Source organism: Carassius auratus, unplaced genomic scaffold, assembly GCF_003368295.1.
Source record: "Carassius auratus strain Wakin unplaced genomic scaffold, ASM336829v1 scaf_tig00215723, whole genome shotgun sequence".
Lineage (NCBI taxonomy): Eukaryota > Metazoa > Chordata > Actinopteri > Cypriniformes > Cyprinidae > Carassius > Carassius auratus.
In genome coordinates, this window is record NW_020528212.1 from 397,196 (window position 1) to 415,218 (window position 18,023).

At 39.1% G+C, this 18,023-nt stretch overlaps 1 long non-coding RNA gene and 1 pseudogene across 2 annotated transcripts in view; one reads left to right on the forward strand and one right to left on the reverse strand.

The window, feature by feature from the left end:
- LOC113095423 (uncharacterized) overlaps positions 1-10,009 on the reverse strand; it is a 30,232-nt gene extending 20,223 nt beyond the window's left edge. Inside the window, exons 1-2 of one of the 2 annotated variants that reach the window (XR_003288339.1) lie at positions 9,894-10,009; positions 6,476-6,620 (exon numbers count right to left, since the gene is read on the reverse strand). This is a non-coding gene — a long non-coding RNA (uncharacterized LOC113095423). The other variant, XR_003288340.1, reaches the window with a different exon arrangement.
- A 73-nt stretch (positions 10,010-10,082) lies between these two features.
- LOC113095422 (neurogenic locus notch homolog protein 2-like) overlaps positions 10,083-18,023 on the forward strand; it is a 30,787-nt pseudogene continuing 22,846 nt past the window's right edge.

Consider the following 18,023-nt stretch of genomic DNA (forward strand, 5'->3'; position numbering starts at 1 on the left):
GCAGGCACGTACAGGTGAAGTTATGGGAGTAGTTTCACTCACCTCTGTGAGGAGGCGTGGGAACCAGAGATCTGCCAGTAGTGCATGAGTAACAAGAGCCTGAGGGAGTGTGGCGTAATCTCAACTCCCACTTTTCTTTTCTCTTTTCCTTCCTCACTTACACGCACAAGATACACACATGTAAACACACTGAAGCACTCAATTATTTTAAGATGATCAATCTGTGCATGAATTTTCTGACACTGTCCTTTGTGCTTTGCCTTGTTTTCCTTCTAACACAATAATGCTGGGGTTACAATAATGCTTGACACTCATGATGAGATTTTATTTTCTGTTACCTTTCCATTACCTTGTGTGGGCAATCACACAAAGGCTATGATTAAGCTAATGCTAGTGGATTAATGTGAATAGAGATGCATGTTGTAAACAGATAAAGTGTGCAAAAGAAAAGGCAGACAGGCATGTCATCAGCCTAAATCACTTTTATCTGTAATATCCTACTGGAAGAATGTGCAAATTTATTACAAAAAATAGTCGCTGCAAGGATGTCGTAATTATGGAAGCCTGTTTCCATCTCAAAAAAAAAAAAAAAAAAATTACATAAATAAATAAAAGTTAAAATTGTGAGATATTGAGTTGCAACTACTCTGAGGTAGAAACAGATATACTACTTCAAATATACCATTTTGCTTAAAGGGATAGTTCACCCGAAAATGAAAATACTGTCATTAATTACTCACACATACAGTACAGACCAAAAGTTTGGACACACCTTCTCATTCAAAGAGTTTTCTTTATTTTCATGTCATACTGAAGGCATCAAAACTATGAATTAACACATGTGGAATTATATATGGAATTATATACATAACAAAAAAAGTGTCAATGAAAATATATCATATTCTAGGTTCTTCAAAGTATCCACCTTTTGCTTTGATTACTGCTTTGCACACTCTTGGCATTCTCTTGATGAGCTTTAGGAGGTAGTCACCTGAAATGGTCTTCCAACAGTCTTGAAGGAGTTCCCCGAGAGATGCTTAGCACTTGTTGGCCCTTTTGCCTTCTGTCTGTGGTCCAGCTCACCCCTAAACCATCTGGATTGGGTTCAGGTCCGGTGACTGTGGAGGCCAGGTCATCTGGCGCAGCACCCCATCACTCTCCTTCTTGGTCAAATAGCCCTTGATGCCTTCAGTGTGACTCTACAATTTTCATAGTCATGAAAATAAAGAAAACTCTTTGAATGAGAAGGTGTGTCCAAACTTTTGGTCTGTACTGTATGTCGTAATGCAACCTTACTCACACAAACCTATTAAAAATACTTTTTGTTCATCTTCGGAACACAAATTAAGATATTTTTGATGCAATCGAGAGCTCTCTGACCCTCCCATAGACAAGACATATCTTTACATGATCAGGGTTCAGAAATGTTCCAAGGAGATAAAAATATTCCATGTGACATCAGTGGTTCAAACCGTAATTATATAATGCAACCAGAATACTTTTTGTGTGCAAAGAAAAAAAATTTTGTAAACTTGTTTTTAAAACATTAAAGTTGAACCACTGATGTCACATGGATTATTTAAATAATCTCCTTGCAACGTTTCTGAGCTTTTATCATGTAAGGATCTTTGCTGTCTATGGAAGGGTCAAAGAGCTCTCAGATGCATCAAAAATATCTTAATTTGTGTTCAGAAGATGAACGAAGGTCTTACATGTTTGGAACGACACAAGGGTCAGTAATTAATGACAGAATTATAAATTTTGGGTGAACTTTAAGTCTGGAATACACTAGGTCGCCGGATTTCTTTTCTGATGATCCTAGATCAACATTATTGTCCAAAAATATAGACTAAACCCAATTCCTACCCCTAAACCTAACCCTACCCTTAATTTAGTCCTAAAATCAGTGAGAAATAATAGCAGATTAACAAGGGTGTAGAAGCACCTAACTCTGATTGAAAGCCTAAAACAGATATTTTCTGAAAAGTTATATCTCAATTCTGATTGGTTGATTGGAATGTTGTTCCAGGATCAACAAGGATGTTAATCCAGGAACATGTTGTACTTGGTGAAATCACGCTCACCGACTACACTACACAACTTTCAAAATCTGAACATACACTATAATAACTAAGGTATCATACACTACAAGACTTTAAATTAATTTCCATCATAACATGTTTGATTTCCTCCGACTGGATGGAATCATAGTTAAGGATGCAACGAAATGAAAATTCTTGGCCAAAGTCGAACAAAATGAAACACTGTGCCAAATAACGAACACGTTGTTTTTTCAAATTGTACCCCCATGAAGGACTATTTTGCCTGTGTTTTTTTTTTTTTTTTTTGCATTAATTAAATTGCAAAAATGTGCTCTTTACCATTTTGTCCTGCTTTTCAAATAAAAAAAAATCTAATTACAAAACAACAATTAAAAAATATTTAGTTAACACTGAACTTTATTTTTTTTACATTGTAGCAGACAATTTACCAAACAAAGCACAGTTTAACTTTTACATGTATAATTTTGTAAAATAATATATTTTGGCCATTTTTGAGGCATGTACTTTTTTACTGTAAAAACTAAAGGCAACTTTACAATTTACAATACTATCATTTATGAATGTCGATGGAGTTATTGCTTTTTCTCAGCTTTTATTCATGTGCCGCGAGCTTCCTGCATGCATTAGAAAATATTACATTGCGCAGTGTATTTACTAATCGTATGAGGCAATCACAATTCCAATCATCTTACAGTAACCTAACCACCAGCATCAGCGAGCGACCTCTTTTTCTCATCGGAGACGTGATGCAGCACTAAACAGTCTCTCGCTGTCAGTGCTTGTTATGAGTTCTGCGTCTTTCTCTGATAGTTTTATATACTTCCACACTTCCGATCTAGCTAGTTTTAAATGAGCATTCTGTATTTTAGCACACATTACAATTAAACAGCAATCATACTGCAAAGACAATAGCTAACCCTTGAACCTAATAAGCTGGTTGACTACTGCCAAATGTGAAAATGCAAATACACAAACAGATTTAGCTGTACTAAAGAGGCATATTCAAGTGACTTAAGTAAGTTAAGTACATAAGCCCAGGCCTCCCTAAAGAAGCCAAAAAGGAATGACAATAGATTAGAGATATAATACATATCATAGTCTGGAGTGGGGGCGAATGAGTGCGTGTGGGTGCCGGGGGACAGTGGGCTGGCAGCTGTCGTTGCCGTTCAGGGGCCCACAGGTCCCGGCCTACCTCTAATGACCAGACCAGCTGTCGGAATTGCGAGTTGTGGGATGTGGGGCTGTGCGAGGCGGGGAGGGCATGAGAACTACAACCCCCCTGTCCTGAGGGGCGTGTCCCTAGCCTGTCTCCCCTCCTCTGAAAGAGGGTGATTGATGGCGCAGGGTTGACACCAGGCTTGAGGAACAATTGACTCGGGAGGAACGCAGTCTAACAGAGGCCTAGGTTTGCCTCAATCTCTTATTCTTCTCTTTTTTTTCAGAGGCAAATGCAGGATCAATTGAAGTTGTAATTCAGTCATTTTTCTCAATGTCTCTTTCTGACATTTTAGGTTCAACATATGCCACTCTTAACACCCTTCAAAGACCTTTTAACCAGTGCCAAGGGAACGAGACATTCCATCACTTATTTGTTTAGCGATTATTTGTCAGATTAGTCAAATGCAGTCTGCTTTGTGAAGACTGACTAAATCACCAGACATGCAACCAGTCTCCGTGCAAACAGACGCCACGCCAGAGTTAGGCCCAAGCACATCAATGCAAATCCAGCAGCCCTGAGCACTCGTAGGTGTGGTTTATTAATTCAAACTCTGGAGGGAAGAGCAGAAAGACGAGTAACAGTGTAGCCTCTGGAGTACGATGGGTTATCTGTGGGCATCGGCATTTGAGCTTCAGCTCCAGGGCATTTAACACAGCCCCTGACCCCGAGCATTAAACCTCAGGACCCTCTCAGGAGCCCTTTTCAACAAGTCACTAGTACCTCCTGTCCTCGAGTCAGATTTACAGCCCTAGGGAGGAGGCCAGTGCGGAGGGGGCACTGTCCTGCAGCTGTCCACAGCGGACTTAAGCAGTTATTTCACACGAAAACACAGCAATGGCATTCAGAATTCCAGCAGCTGGCTCTCGTCCAGCCCTCATCTGAAATATAGTTCCTGACACTGAGCAGCCAGCTTTTGCACACTCAACTAGTTACTGCACACAAACACAGACATCAGTAAAAGACATTGTGAACAGATTCTGATGGGCTGACGACTTGTTAAAAGGTACCCGGCAAGTTAGCACTGGAGATGGGACAGCACTGCACTTTCTCATGGCTGAGAAATTCTGGGTTTGGACCCCTGAGATCAGCAATTAAACCCACCAACTGGACACAAATCACTTTTGCCTTGATCTGGCACAATCAGGGAGGAGGGAAAACAGAACATGAGATTGAGTGGGAAACGTGCCAAAGAATAAATGAACCCTTGATCCCTACACATAAACATTCCTTTGCTCCCACACACAAACAGACACTGTAACACAGTTTCACACAACTTAATAATAATTTAGCGAGCTGGTGTGAAAATCAAACACCTTGTCTCACAATGCAGGCAGTGATCTATCGCTCACTTATTTGCCCAGGATAACAACCTCTTTGTGTGATGCGTGTTTGTGCATGTGAATTTGAGAGAGAGGAAAGTGGGGGAATGTGCTAGGAGAGGTCAAACGGAGGAGACCACTCGCCATGTAACTAACTAAAAACTGATTTATTTCCCAAGCTCTGAGCTTGAAATAGCACAGAGAATTGCTGTACTCTTTATATATTCTAAGTTCCTGTAATGGATATTTTTACTTGATCTGTATATTTATTTTCTGGGGTCTGTGGCCTTTGGTCTTTCTTAGAATCAGGTTTTGTTTTTGTTTTTTTGTTTTTTGTATTTCTGACTTTTGAAACTTATCTGATTGGGAAATGCAGAGGTGTTACTGGGAGATATCCCTCATTTTCCAACCCTACCAGAAAGACTTCATTTCTTATCATGCAAGGAACCGAGAGTGCAGAAGTTAGTTGTGAGAATGTCTGACCATGGAGGAAAGAACAGGAAATGAATACAGGCAGAAAATGGTGAGATCACTGCTGCAACCATAAAGGAACATGCACAAGCCTTTACCCCTCAAAAAACACAAACAGAGATGTCTAAAACAAAACAATATTATCACACCAGGCAGTTGTACAGTCGTGAAACCTTGATCATGGAGAGAGCCCAAATTAAGGTAATAAAGACAGTGATCACAAAAGCAACTCTCTGATTGGCCATGACGTTTCTTAGTAGGGGGTCTGCGTTGCTGATTGGCCATGACAAGTTTTGTGGTGGGGGCTTTAATCCTCTCCACACTCTCTGCAGGCGCTCAGTGGAGTTTTCCCACATAAATCACACTGCACTCGGGTGGTTAAAACATTATTGTCTTTTCAGGCCTCATAGCTTGCTAGCACTTAAAGGCCAAGTAGTATGCTAGCACAAATAGTACATATACATCCTGTTCTTGCTAGAAGGGTTGGCAGCATTTAAACAGTCACAGTTCGGGCAGCCTTTTATCAATCAACTCTAAATATACTGTGTAGTAGACATTAAAAAGCCTGATGCTACAAACTACAAACAAATGTTCTAGCACATCTTTCATACATTTACACATACATTTAGCTAACGCTTAATCCACATTGCATAATAGTAAAATAATTTCAAAAAATAAATATCAAACAAATCATTCTACTATAAAAACAAGATTTGCAGTGTGTAAAAACAAGCCTAGAGATTACACTTTTCATTGTATTGATCTCAAATACCCAAATCTAACAGGAAGGCTAAATAATAATAAAAAAAAAAACTTTTTACTTTTGAAGCTAATTCTCCAGAAAAGCTCTGAAGGTACAAATTTGTTTAGTTTCACTTAACAGTTTCTGGTCCCCCCTGAATTCCACAGTATTTTTTCCCATTCCAAGTAGTCATTGGGGACCAGGAACTGTTTAAACCCACATACTTCAAAATATCTTTGTGTGTGCGTGTGTGTGTGTGTGCGCGCGTGTGTTCAGCATAAGAAAGATACCCATAAGGTTTGGAATAACCTGTGGGCGAGTAAATGATGACACAAGTTTTATTTTGATGGTGAACTATTTCTTTAAGTATGTTTTCATGGCTCTGATCTATTTGTTAAAGAAGTCTGACATTGCAACACTGGAACAAGTTTTACCTATTTGACAAAACGATGGACGACGGGTGTAGTGATTAGGAAAACACTGTATGATGCAGATTTTCAATAGTCAATTCAAAACCAAAAAAAAATCATTGAACAGGACAATTGTTGAACAGTTTTGATATTAATGACGTAAGCCATTCTGCTTCACTATTAACCGTATCCTTTCCAGCTTTTATTCCCTTCTTCAACTGCTTATTACCCTAATTATTTTTAAGACTTACTTGTATGTTTCAGTGTGCAGTTATCAGCAATCTCCTCTGGGATGTTCGGGGTGGGGGGTTAAGTGGGTGAAGAGTGAGGAACAGGGACATTTGGCATTGCTTCCCACAGGGTGGTCCACCTTCACAAAGTAGATTCACCATCCCACTTCCATTTAGAACATACAGTACCAATCAATCCGCACAAAGAGAGGGGAAAAAATTATAACAACAACAACAACAAAAAAGCAGACTGGATTACAAAGCACTACTACATCACAATAGTACTCAAATATTTGCTGATGTTTGATAAACATCAATATTGCAAGTGAGAGTCTATACAGCTGAGCAAATTTCCTCTTTTCAGAAATACAACATCAATGGGATGTTTAACTAAAATCTAGGCACATGACCTCTACATTTAAACATGCCCCCAGGTGCTGAAGGCAAGCGTGAGACCACGTTTTGCCTTCACCAGCAGTAACTAGGGCAGTAAATCAGTGTGTCCATCACCTTCTTGTTTGTCTGATGTTGGAACCCCATAGAGCTCTGCGAGAACCTCATCACCTTTCTTTCCCTTCATTTTCACTTTCCTTTCTAAACACATACACACCTCTGCAGTTTCACACACTGCTTACATAAATTAACAAAAAATATAGCATGTCCTTTAACATTGAAAGCGCAATATATAAAACAAAATGCTCATAAAAATCTTTATATCATGGCCACATATTAATCGCCTGAGGTGCACATATGAAACATTTCATGTCAAGCTCAATGAGACAAAAGATTCTCATCTGATAGATTTGTTGCTTTGAAATTTCATGGTATGCCTTTTGCAGTTCAACGGGTTCCCTCAAAACACTTTTTCTCTGCTGCAGAGAACCATTTATCATGGGTTTTTTTCTCATATTTTAACTAAAACACACTCAGATTACTCACTCTCTGTCATCAGAGCACTGTGACAACAGAGCCATTTGATCTATTTCAAGTCATCTGCCAACCATAACCACAATTTGACAGGCAGACAAAAAATATTGCCTCCCCTTCAGAATAGTGTGCATGAATTAACCTCGTACACAACAAAAACAATAAATAAAATGGCATCCTGAAATGCGGCAGGAGAGAACAGCTCCTGTTACCATTCTGAATCCACAAGTACTCAAAATGACATCTCAAAGAAGCTACATCAGACAACTGTTGCTTAACATTCTCCAATTATCTAGCACAACCAGAAGAGAGCCATGATAATCTGAAGTACACACTCAGTGAAATATAAATACTCTAGGAGAGTCTGATTAAAAATAGTAGAGATTGAAAAGTGGTGAAACCCAATTGAATTAACTAATCAGGTAGCTAAACCACAACAAATAAAAGCAGGTGCTCAGGTTATGGTTCCTGGTGAATTGTGGCAGGCGATTTATCCCATTTCTCTGTTTAAAAAAATAAGACATAAAGTTTAGCCCTAGATGTACAACAGCCTATTGCTTGACCATTTCCATGGCTGTTAAATGCAGGTGCACCAAAGTAAAAATTTGTCTGACACATCAATAAAATGATAATTTGACATTATTCTATTTACTAAATCAAAAAATCTAATAAAAAAAAAAATCTAATAAAAACATATCTAAGTGAAAAAAAAGTGAAGTCAAAGTCGTGACATTTGCCAAGTATGGTAACCAATGCTCAGAATTGGTGTCCTGCATTTAACCCATCCAAGTGCACACACACAGCAGTGAGACGTGAACACACACCCAGAGCAGCGGGCACCAACTAGGGGTTCAGTGCCTTGCTCAAGAGCACTTCAGCACTGGGTATTGAGGGTGGAAAAGAGCGCTGTTCATTCACTCCCTCCAACCTCCAACTCCTACCAGCACTGAGACTCGAACCTGCAACCTTCGGGTTACAAGTCCAACTCTCTAACCATTAGGCCACAGCTCCCCATCAAGCCAACACTGATACAAGAAAAAAAATCTTTAATAATATAAGCAAATAGCTGATATGGCACCAAACTATTATTTTTCAGAGATAACCTTATAATTACCCACAATAGTGAAATGAAATGCATGTTATGGTTTTAGGCTAAGTGTCTTCACCACATGATTCCGAAAACAATCATTCTATGAATCTTCTGGTTAATTTTTGAAAGTAAATGATACTTGTTGGTGCTAGATAGGCCAATACAAACTTTCTACTTATCCCACTATAATGTTGTCGTCTCATATTTGCTGTGAGCTTTATAGACCCCATACACATTGCTTGCACTAATTTATTCACTGATAGATGGGGTACCCTAAATGTTAGTGTTTTGCCCGTCCCCCCTCCTGCACCCCCTGCAGAGAGAAACTGTGTCATAATGCAGTAGCCCTTTTCTCATTCAAATCACTGCCATTGTCTCTGTAAGCAACCAGCTCTGCTATGTGCCAAAGAACAACTGAGGCTCTATATGTTGCAGAAAATGAGTACACCAGGGCAGGGTATAGTGAAGAAGCTTCAATGAACACCCATGCTGCTTTGCGAGAAATGAGGGAGGGCAACGTCTGCTCCCATTTTCATCTACCAAAACACAATTCATATTCTTCAACACAATATAAAAATGTAAATACAAAAACAAATGAACATATACATACGTCATGTGGGAGACCCCAAAGGCCCTTTATATGATTAAGTGAAACAGGTCGCAAGGACAGATTAACAAATCTCCATTTCATATCTCAATATGTACTGAATGTTTTTGTTTTGTTTTTTTTCTTAGTGTGTTAGTTGTGTTCAACTAACAAATTCCAGACAACTATGTTGTTTGGCAATATAAATAAATACATTTTCTTAATCTAAAATTTTAGAGTATTTTAAAGTACATATAAAAATAGTGCTAGTGTAAAACTGACTTGTTTTAATCAAAAGTCTTTGGTGAGTTGCTATCCTTAGCAGTGCGTCTGATTAGCGCTTACTAGCATGCTTTTGTTTTAACATATCTTAATGCTAAGTTTATTTCCTTTAACTAAATATTATTTTTGTTTCTGAAAAGTATTGTAAAAGTATGTGTTTAAGTATAATCCCTCAAATAAACTGTTAAGGACGTTTTTTTCCATGCAGTGAAGGGTGATTATTATTAGTTAAAGAAAACATGTTAGCCTACTAGACCAACAGACAGCTAATTCATCTCAGATTTGCTATCAGCACATACACTCTGAAAAAAAGCATTATTAGTTTTCCTTATATTTCCATTTTCTTCTAGTAAATAGATATATTTGAATCAACTATATTCCTAAACTTAACGTGACTCGCTATTTTGCCCCTTCTCTTTACCGTTTACTAACATCACATTTTCTACATATGTCTTACCTTTCGTCACTTCATTAGTTTACCTGTTCATTTATTTAAAGAACAAAGTGCAAATGTTACTCTTGTGTCTTGTTTAAGATTTAATCTTCTACATAACCTGTTTTTCCGATGATAAAAATGTATTTCCATGTATTTCCTTGACGAATCTGCACTATTCCTTTCAGCGGAAGGACAAACAACATCCTTGAGTGCGCGAGGCTTGAGGAGGGGGCGGAGTGATACGAAGCCTTGCTGCGAACTCGGATCCGAAGTGAAGTGGAGAAACTTTTTCAAAAGTTCCTGGAGGTGTTTCGAGACGCACGGCAGCCGAGTCCGAGCTGCAGAGGAAATACGGAATTGGACTATATCGAAAACGCTCAATTTCTATGAATATCTCTCAAGTCAAATTATATGACGCTACTTCATCAATGTGATTCATTGGAACTTTAATCACCGTGTCATTTTTTTAAAGGATGTATTATTGCTAACATTTCAAAAAAGGAGTAGGATCGAGTTTCCACAGAAATGGGGAATTACAGTCTTTGGATATTTCTGTCAATTTTATATCTTGTGCAAAACAGCGAAGGTATGACTGATGCTTTTCTCTCTTTTTGTCTGGATAACTGATTTACGTGTAACCTGTTACATTAGAACCAATGAAAGAACATCAAGACCTGTCTTTTATTAATGCTCTTTTATGACATTTTTGCGGGTTTGCCCATAGCTTTCTGAAATCTGGTGCAGTAGATAATTTAATTGATAGTCTGTTCTCTGATGTGTTAGTCCATCATTAGGTCAGAATAGCCTACATTTAAACGTGATTTTTTGTAATAAACCACTGCACTTTTATTACGCCCCGAATTACGTTATGAAAATCATTGCAGAACATTATGCACGAATTATTAAGTGATGATGGGATAAAGCTTTCAAACCACACGATGACACATTCTCTTTGTTGCAGAGAAATGTTGCATTTGTTAATTATTTATTGTTGTGTAACTTTTAAGAGTTTAGTTCTTCTACATAACATATTAATAATTTTAGAGGGCATACTGAGTCAGTGTGTATTTTGTCCTTGTCTGAACCGTGAGAAAGTAACAAAGTAGCCTAAATGTCCGCTTCGCTGCACTTGTAGTAAACGACCTATCAGCGTGCAATTTAGATTGTCATCAGGGTCCTACTGTTAAATCACTGCAGTAGATTATATCTGATACATTTTACGCTTTTGGTATTTTTCTATGCTGAAATATTGTGACTGGAAACATACATAATGATTTTTGTGGGATTTCTCGTACACAAAGCGGCTTGATCCTTTATTGTGCCGGTGTCTTTTACATAGAACAATCAACAATAGAACTTTCTTGTTCTTGTTCTTGTTGTTATTTTACTTCTTCTTGGGTATGAAGGTGGGGAAATGGGCGAAAATAAAAAATTCCGAGATTTGTTTTGTGCACTTATCATAAATTCTGAAACATCGTTTTTTGTGATGAAATGCAGTATTCCCCACAACGGATTGTGATTTCCCTTCTGATTCTAAGTTCAATCAGCTAGTCTATGTAGGCCTATTTAAAATACACAATTATGGGAAATACAAACCCATATTCTGAAACGAAAAAGAATGAAATCTGATGCATGAGCTTCAAGACCAAAAGGACGTAATCAGGAGATCTTCGTAGCAAACAGTTACCGTTAAATTGATAAAGTTCTGCTAAGTATTAGAGTAGCTATTATCTGAAATAATAAGGCTCTGTTGCTTCGTATTAGATAAGAGTTCACGTGGTGAATTCTATTGTCATTCAAAGCGGGAGTCTGAGCGAAAGAATCTGAATGTTATCTTGCGGCACACTCACAGATAAGAGGCAATGTATATTTAGAAAAAAAGTAAACAATCTTAAATGAGGCACTGTTTCTCTGTGAAATAAGCGGGAAATGCGTGTTGTAAATATAAAAGAAATGTAACGTCTTGCTACTATTTGAATAGGAAAGGGTCTTTGCTTCTTTCGTTTCTTTATAAAGTGGTCTGTGCCTCATTGTGCCCTCTCTTTCCACAGGACTGCGCTGCGTGGATACACACAGGCCGTGCGAAAATGGAGGAATGTGTGCCGATTCAAGATGCTTGTAAGCCCACAGTTGTCATTTTATTGCAAATACACTTTAATTCCATAGCCTACACTTCATCGAACTCAAAATTGTTTGCTAAAATCCTCTTTAATGAATAGAAAGCCTATTCACAGTGGTGTGGTTTCAGCAGGTTAACTGGATGACTGTTGCTATTGCTGTTATTCAACCTTGGTAATCAGTTTCACAGTGTGTGTGTGTGTGTGTGTGTGTGTGTGTGTGTTTAATGTCCTTTGAGTTTTAGTATAAGAATCTGAATCATTGACCAGATTCTGTGACTCATGTTTAAATCAAGTTGGACCATATAATTTTGTGCCAACAATAAAGCCACACTACTGCACCTGTCCACAATATATCAGTCACATAAAATATTTGATTGAACTTCTGATAGTGAGTCAATGTGAGCTTTTTTTTGCTCATGCCAAGTAGTGTTCCAAATGTGTAGCGTCCCTTCACACAGTCTTTGTCTTCATTGTTTATGCTAATACAAAGTGATTGTTATCACATGAAAGCCTGAGGCTGTTGTTTTATGTTTCCCGCCTGATTTGGAAAATGGTGTCTGTGCACTCTAGCTTCCATTCATGGTGATTAGTGTTTTTTTCCAGGAGGCACTAATACGTGGGAACCACTCTCAGTGGTTGTGTGTAATGGCAAAATCAATAGGGTGTTAAACTAAAAGCAATACATTTTGTGTTTGGTAAATGTATCTCTACAGATCAGTGGTTGTAAGATGCAGGAAACAGTTTTGTATTTTTTATTTGAACATGAAAGCCATGTTTATTACTTAATGGTATGTGACCACTCCTTCACCATCCAACTTAAAACAAAAATTTCACAACCAAGTAAAGCTCCCCCAACTGCACTAGTGTTCACTCTAAGAAAACTTTTTTATACAGCTTGTTAGTGTTAAGTTATCTTTACTTTGGTTATTTTATAACTGTAAGATGTTGCTGTTTTGTGCCTTTAAGGCATAATGTACCTACGTAAATCCCACCTCCATTAACCAAAGAATCTCTTAACCCAGGAAAGTTGTTATTGAATGCTCACTGGCCAAGTATCCTAGATGAAGCCTTGTTGGACTTTAAACCTGACATTTTAATGCAAACACACACCAGAGGTGGTTGGTTGTGGAAACTGGGATTTAAGTCCCAACTGATTGATAATTTTTGAGGTTGAGGGAAGCTAAAAGTCATTGTTTTTTGTGTTAAAACTTTGGGCCAGTGACGGTTTCTCCATTAGGGCGATTGTGCGACGCACCACCAAAGGAAAGGGATGGATTTTTTTTTTCTTTTACATTCAACCAGACTGTTGTGCTGCCTCTAAATAGTCTAATCAGCGCCGAGTCGCGTTTTGTGTAGTATCGCCCCTTTTGGGCGAATTCTGTCAAACTGAGAATCGGCCCGAGTGCTCTCATATACTTCCATTCAAAGATAATTTTTTTTCGAACTGCAGGCACTGCAATGCAATCTCAATGAGTTCGGGGAGGGCTAGCCCTAACGTGCTTTCGTCATCATGCGTAACTTGTGCAATGACTGGTGGGATCAGTGACATCCAATAATATTTAAAAACTATTTTGAATTTTAACAACAAGAAAAATTTTAAAAACTACTTTAATATCTTTATAACATGTGAAAAAAGAGAGAGAGAGACGGGGACAGCTATGCCTTTGTCAGCTGAACTTGATCGACACGACGGCAAACGTTACCTCGGCGCAGATTAATTCTATTGTGTCAGTAAATACCATTAATTCGTCATAGCAATTTGGACAACCAAGACGAAATTTAAACATCAAACAAGTATCTACAGGAAGTTGTATAAACTAGGATTTTCGAGGACGTGGTATGAGCGTAGAAAAAGGCTAGTAGGTTGCGAAGTAGCTGTTCCATCGCGAGAGCGTGATGGACATCGCATGGATGACTACAGGTGTCATTGAAATGCATCATCTCTCGGAGAAGGTGAAAAAAACACGAAAGAGCAAAGATTTATGTGGATAGTAGGGAGCCGTGTAATAAGTGAGTTGTAAACAGTGATTTATGTGACTTTTTTTAAATATAATAATCATGGGAATTATTTCTTATTAAAATGAAATAAGCCGCCACTGCTTTGGGCATATATATAATTCTCATAAACTCTGGAGTTAGATAAATATGGCAAGGTGGTACTCAAATTCCTTGTGTGTCAGTGTAACAGTCTTTAATCATTACCCAGCACACTTCAAGCCAAGTTATGAGCACAGTATGTTAGTAAATGTGTAATGGTGTTAAATAGTGCTTTGTTCATTCCTGCTCGACTCACTCCAGAGGTTTTTCTAGATTAGATATTTTGTTGACAGCGTTATGACATTTTCTGTTTTAAATGGTGAAATTTTATTGTATGTGTGTGAAGAGCACTTCACATACAGTCTGTTGTGTTGGTGGCAGCAGGTGGTATTTTTCCTTTTTTTTTTTTTAAATAAGAAGGACAGTAAATGTCATGCCACACAACACAGTAACACAACCATCTGGAATGACCAGCCACAAGAGAGTGGTCCAACCAGTCCTTGAGCTATGGGGACAGTAGTCCCAATCCAACCCCCTCCCTAGAGATCTTAAATGAAACCAGAGATCCAAAACAACCGAAAGGAACCTTTATTCCTCCAGATACCAACCTGTAACCCAGCACCCAGAGAGACCAGAGAGAGTAGAAGGAGGAGGACTGGAGAAGAAAGGTCATATGAGAGTGAGGGAACAACAGAGAAAGGAATGGATAATGGCACTTTAAGCAAACAGAGGCAAAGGTTGAACTAGACATAGTAAGGAGTACTGGTTGGACCTCAGAATTTCACAAGAATGCCGCTGAGATTTTCAAGCTGTGCTGAAATCTGGTCTCTGAAAAAAACCTTGGAAACAAATCTTCCACCTGTTCCTCTTTGTGACGTGTTTTCCTTCCTTACAACGAGAGCTAATGTGCCTGGAGGAAGTTGATTATCCTATTTAGTGTAGTATCCTTGTTGCAAGAGGGCTCTCTAGTGAGACTGTAATATTATGCGAATATGGCCCTTAGGACTGTAATTGTTACCAGCTCACTTATAAGCCTGTTGTGTTGACTGTTGTTCTACCAGGGTCTGGTTGAGGCATATATTGAGCCTTAGTTCTTCTTTGGCTCCTGTGTCATTTCATGGTCCCCTGCGCTGAGAGCTTCAGTGACTGGTGCAATCCATGACAGATTACAGGAGTAATCCCTCTCTAACTCTCTCCACTGAGTGCTTCTTCACAATTGGCCACAGTCCAATGCTTCTTGGGCTACTTGGAATAGAGTTAACATCTGGAATGTTCAGGGTGTGTAACACAGGTGTGTAAGGGTCATCATATGATCACTGTGTCAACTGTATTTTGCAAAACTTACCCTGTGGAGGTGACATCAAGGAATAAAGTCAGGGTATCTTTGGGTATACAGCAGAATGATCTGTCGATCCGGTTATTAAATTCGGGTCCTGCTATGGACTGTCGCTGCTCTCTGAATCCCACATCTATAGGAAATGCAAGAGTTGGAATGACAGCACACTTGTTGTGAGGAGTCCAGGAATGTCACTCTAGGTGAAGAGTCAGGAAGCTCTGTTAAAGTGTCTCTAATCTCAAACCCCCAGTGTGGAGAGTGTGCAAGCAAGTGCTGTGTGGGATAAAGTCTCGACTGAAGCAAAGAGATAATTAGGCAGATTGTGAGAGTGTCATTCAGAGAAGGTCCAGCTGGAAGAATAAGGCGGGGGTGGGGATGTGTGTTGGAGAAAGGGGTTATGTTGGGGTATAGAGGGACAGCTGGTGGTTGTGATGGTAATCCAGTGAAGTCAGAGCCGTACAAAGGGGGAGCGGAGGGCCAGGTGCTGCCATTGAACAACATGCCACCCCATGCCGAGACAGACGGGCCTATGGAGGAGCGGAGCCGGCGGCCCACGGGCCTCCTAACACATGCTCACACACACGCAGCGAACTGATGCGGAGGTTCTCCATTGTCTATGCAGGCTCTGCAAGCCCAGGCCAGTGTCACTCTTTGACAACAAACAGTGAAGATGAAAGTGTGTGAGCCAAAGAGTAACGATGAGAATGAAATTCGACATTTATGTTTGCACTTTCCCACCCATTTGCTCAGAAAGGAAGTGGATACACTGGGGCTCTGTCCGTTATTGATGGTGTCGCCTTGACCCCAGTAGGAGTGTTGTGTTTTAGTGACCCATGGAAGCTCTCTGGTTCTTAAGAAATGATGTATGAGGACAGTTAGACATGAAGCCGGCTCCGCAATCACTGCTTTCTGTGACCTAAAAACTGTAGCTTATTTCGTAATTTAGCCCAGAGAGTTGATATCAAAGGCCGCTGTCCATTTACTTAAAGAATAGTGTATACCTATAGCCAGTTGTTTATATTTTAAAGGGTTGGAGCACTGTTTGTTTACACTGAGTTTAGCACTTAAGAGATAATGTTCCTTTCCCTTAATATATAGTGGATTAGTTTGGAATGCTTTCTAAGATTCCTCCTCTGCCACCACTGCATTCATTGCGGTTGTTTCCTCCAGTCTGTTCAGGAATGTTTTGAGCAAAACTATCAAAATGATTGATATGGTAATGTCTGCTTGCTGGGTGGATTGAGACATTCACCTGAAAGTAAGCAGATTGAGAAGAGAACCCTACTGAGTTGATAGTGTTGGAGAGCAGTTAGGCTGTAGTGTATGCCTGAATGGTTTGATGTCTCAAGCAGGGAGTCCTGGTTCCCAGGCCCTGTCACAGGAAGTGCTGACTCCTGACCCATCTACTCTACTCACATCCTGTCTATCAAGACCGCAGAGAAGAGCTTACGATGTGTCCTTGCCCTCTTTCATTTTTCAAACTTTTTTTGAGCCATATCAGATATCCCACCACCACATCACAAATCTGTTTTGTATGAGTGCAGTTGGTCGATAGAGTGGTAATCTACTTTAAACACCCTTAAACTATTTGATTCCAATATGTGCTAATCCCTTTTATTGAATTTAGTCCAGTATGATCATACACTCACACACATTGTAGTGCGGGAGTAGGCCCAGCTGTGATAATGTAAGGAGGAAAGTTGCTGTTTGTTTGGGTGTTTATTGATAACGGGAAAGATAAGCAAAAGAACCAGAGTAGTTTATGGGTGGCGGAGCAGAAGATAAGAAGCATTCTTTGGCCTCTACCTGAGTGTACTCTTTCACTCTTATCAGGCCCTCTAGAGCTCTGTGTTTTCTGATCACAGTCACATTAAAGCTTTCCGAAGTGTTTTCAGATATGATGTAGCAATGAACTGGGAGTTCTCAGAGTGCATCCCACCTATCTGCATGATTTGTGATTTATGAGATAGATTAGAGGGGTTGGCAGCATTTTACAGGATGTTCTTCATGCTTCAAAATGAGGGTATGTCAAATTCCCAGTGAGATTGCGTAATTCGTATTGCAGGACACTTCAAGTTATAGCTAGAGTTAGAGTTATGTGGAGTTAGTTTCTTCCATCTCTAGTTTTCTGAGATTCTTGAGGCATATTAGCGGAGACTTCAGCTCTGCAGAACCGACTACTTCTCTTGGAGTTCCAAGAGATCTGGATCAGTTTAGGTGCTGGGGTGTGGTTTTGTGGGGAAGTACAGTGAAGAATGCTTTAGAAGACCTCGAGTCTGGGGTGCCTGAAATGTGGTTATGGTTGGCTTGTTAGCAATACCAGAAATTCTGGAGGTTTTTTTTATGAGCATTGAGGAAAGTTACATTCTTCACGCTACTTTGTTTCAAAAACATAAAATCTGATCTGATAAAAAATGCTTTGCTTTTAAGTAAGTGTTTTTGTTGAGTTTTAGTTTGATTAGAGATTAGAGATTAGAGTCTTGAAGGACCACATTCATGTTTAGTCTGCTTCCAGTCCATTTTTTATAATGATTTTACAGATAGATAATTATGTGGATAATGCAACACAGCAGGGCAGTGGGTTGGCAAAGGAAGACAAACATGGATATTTCATGGATATCTATCCATCTACATATTTCCATGAGTTGAAAGGTGCTTCTTGTTGAAAAGTTTAGTTTATCTGTTATATTAGATGTTAGATTACATTGGCTAAAAACCAAAACTGCTTTCACATGCAATATGTATAAATTTAATT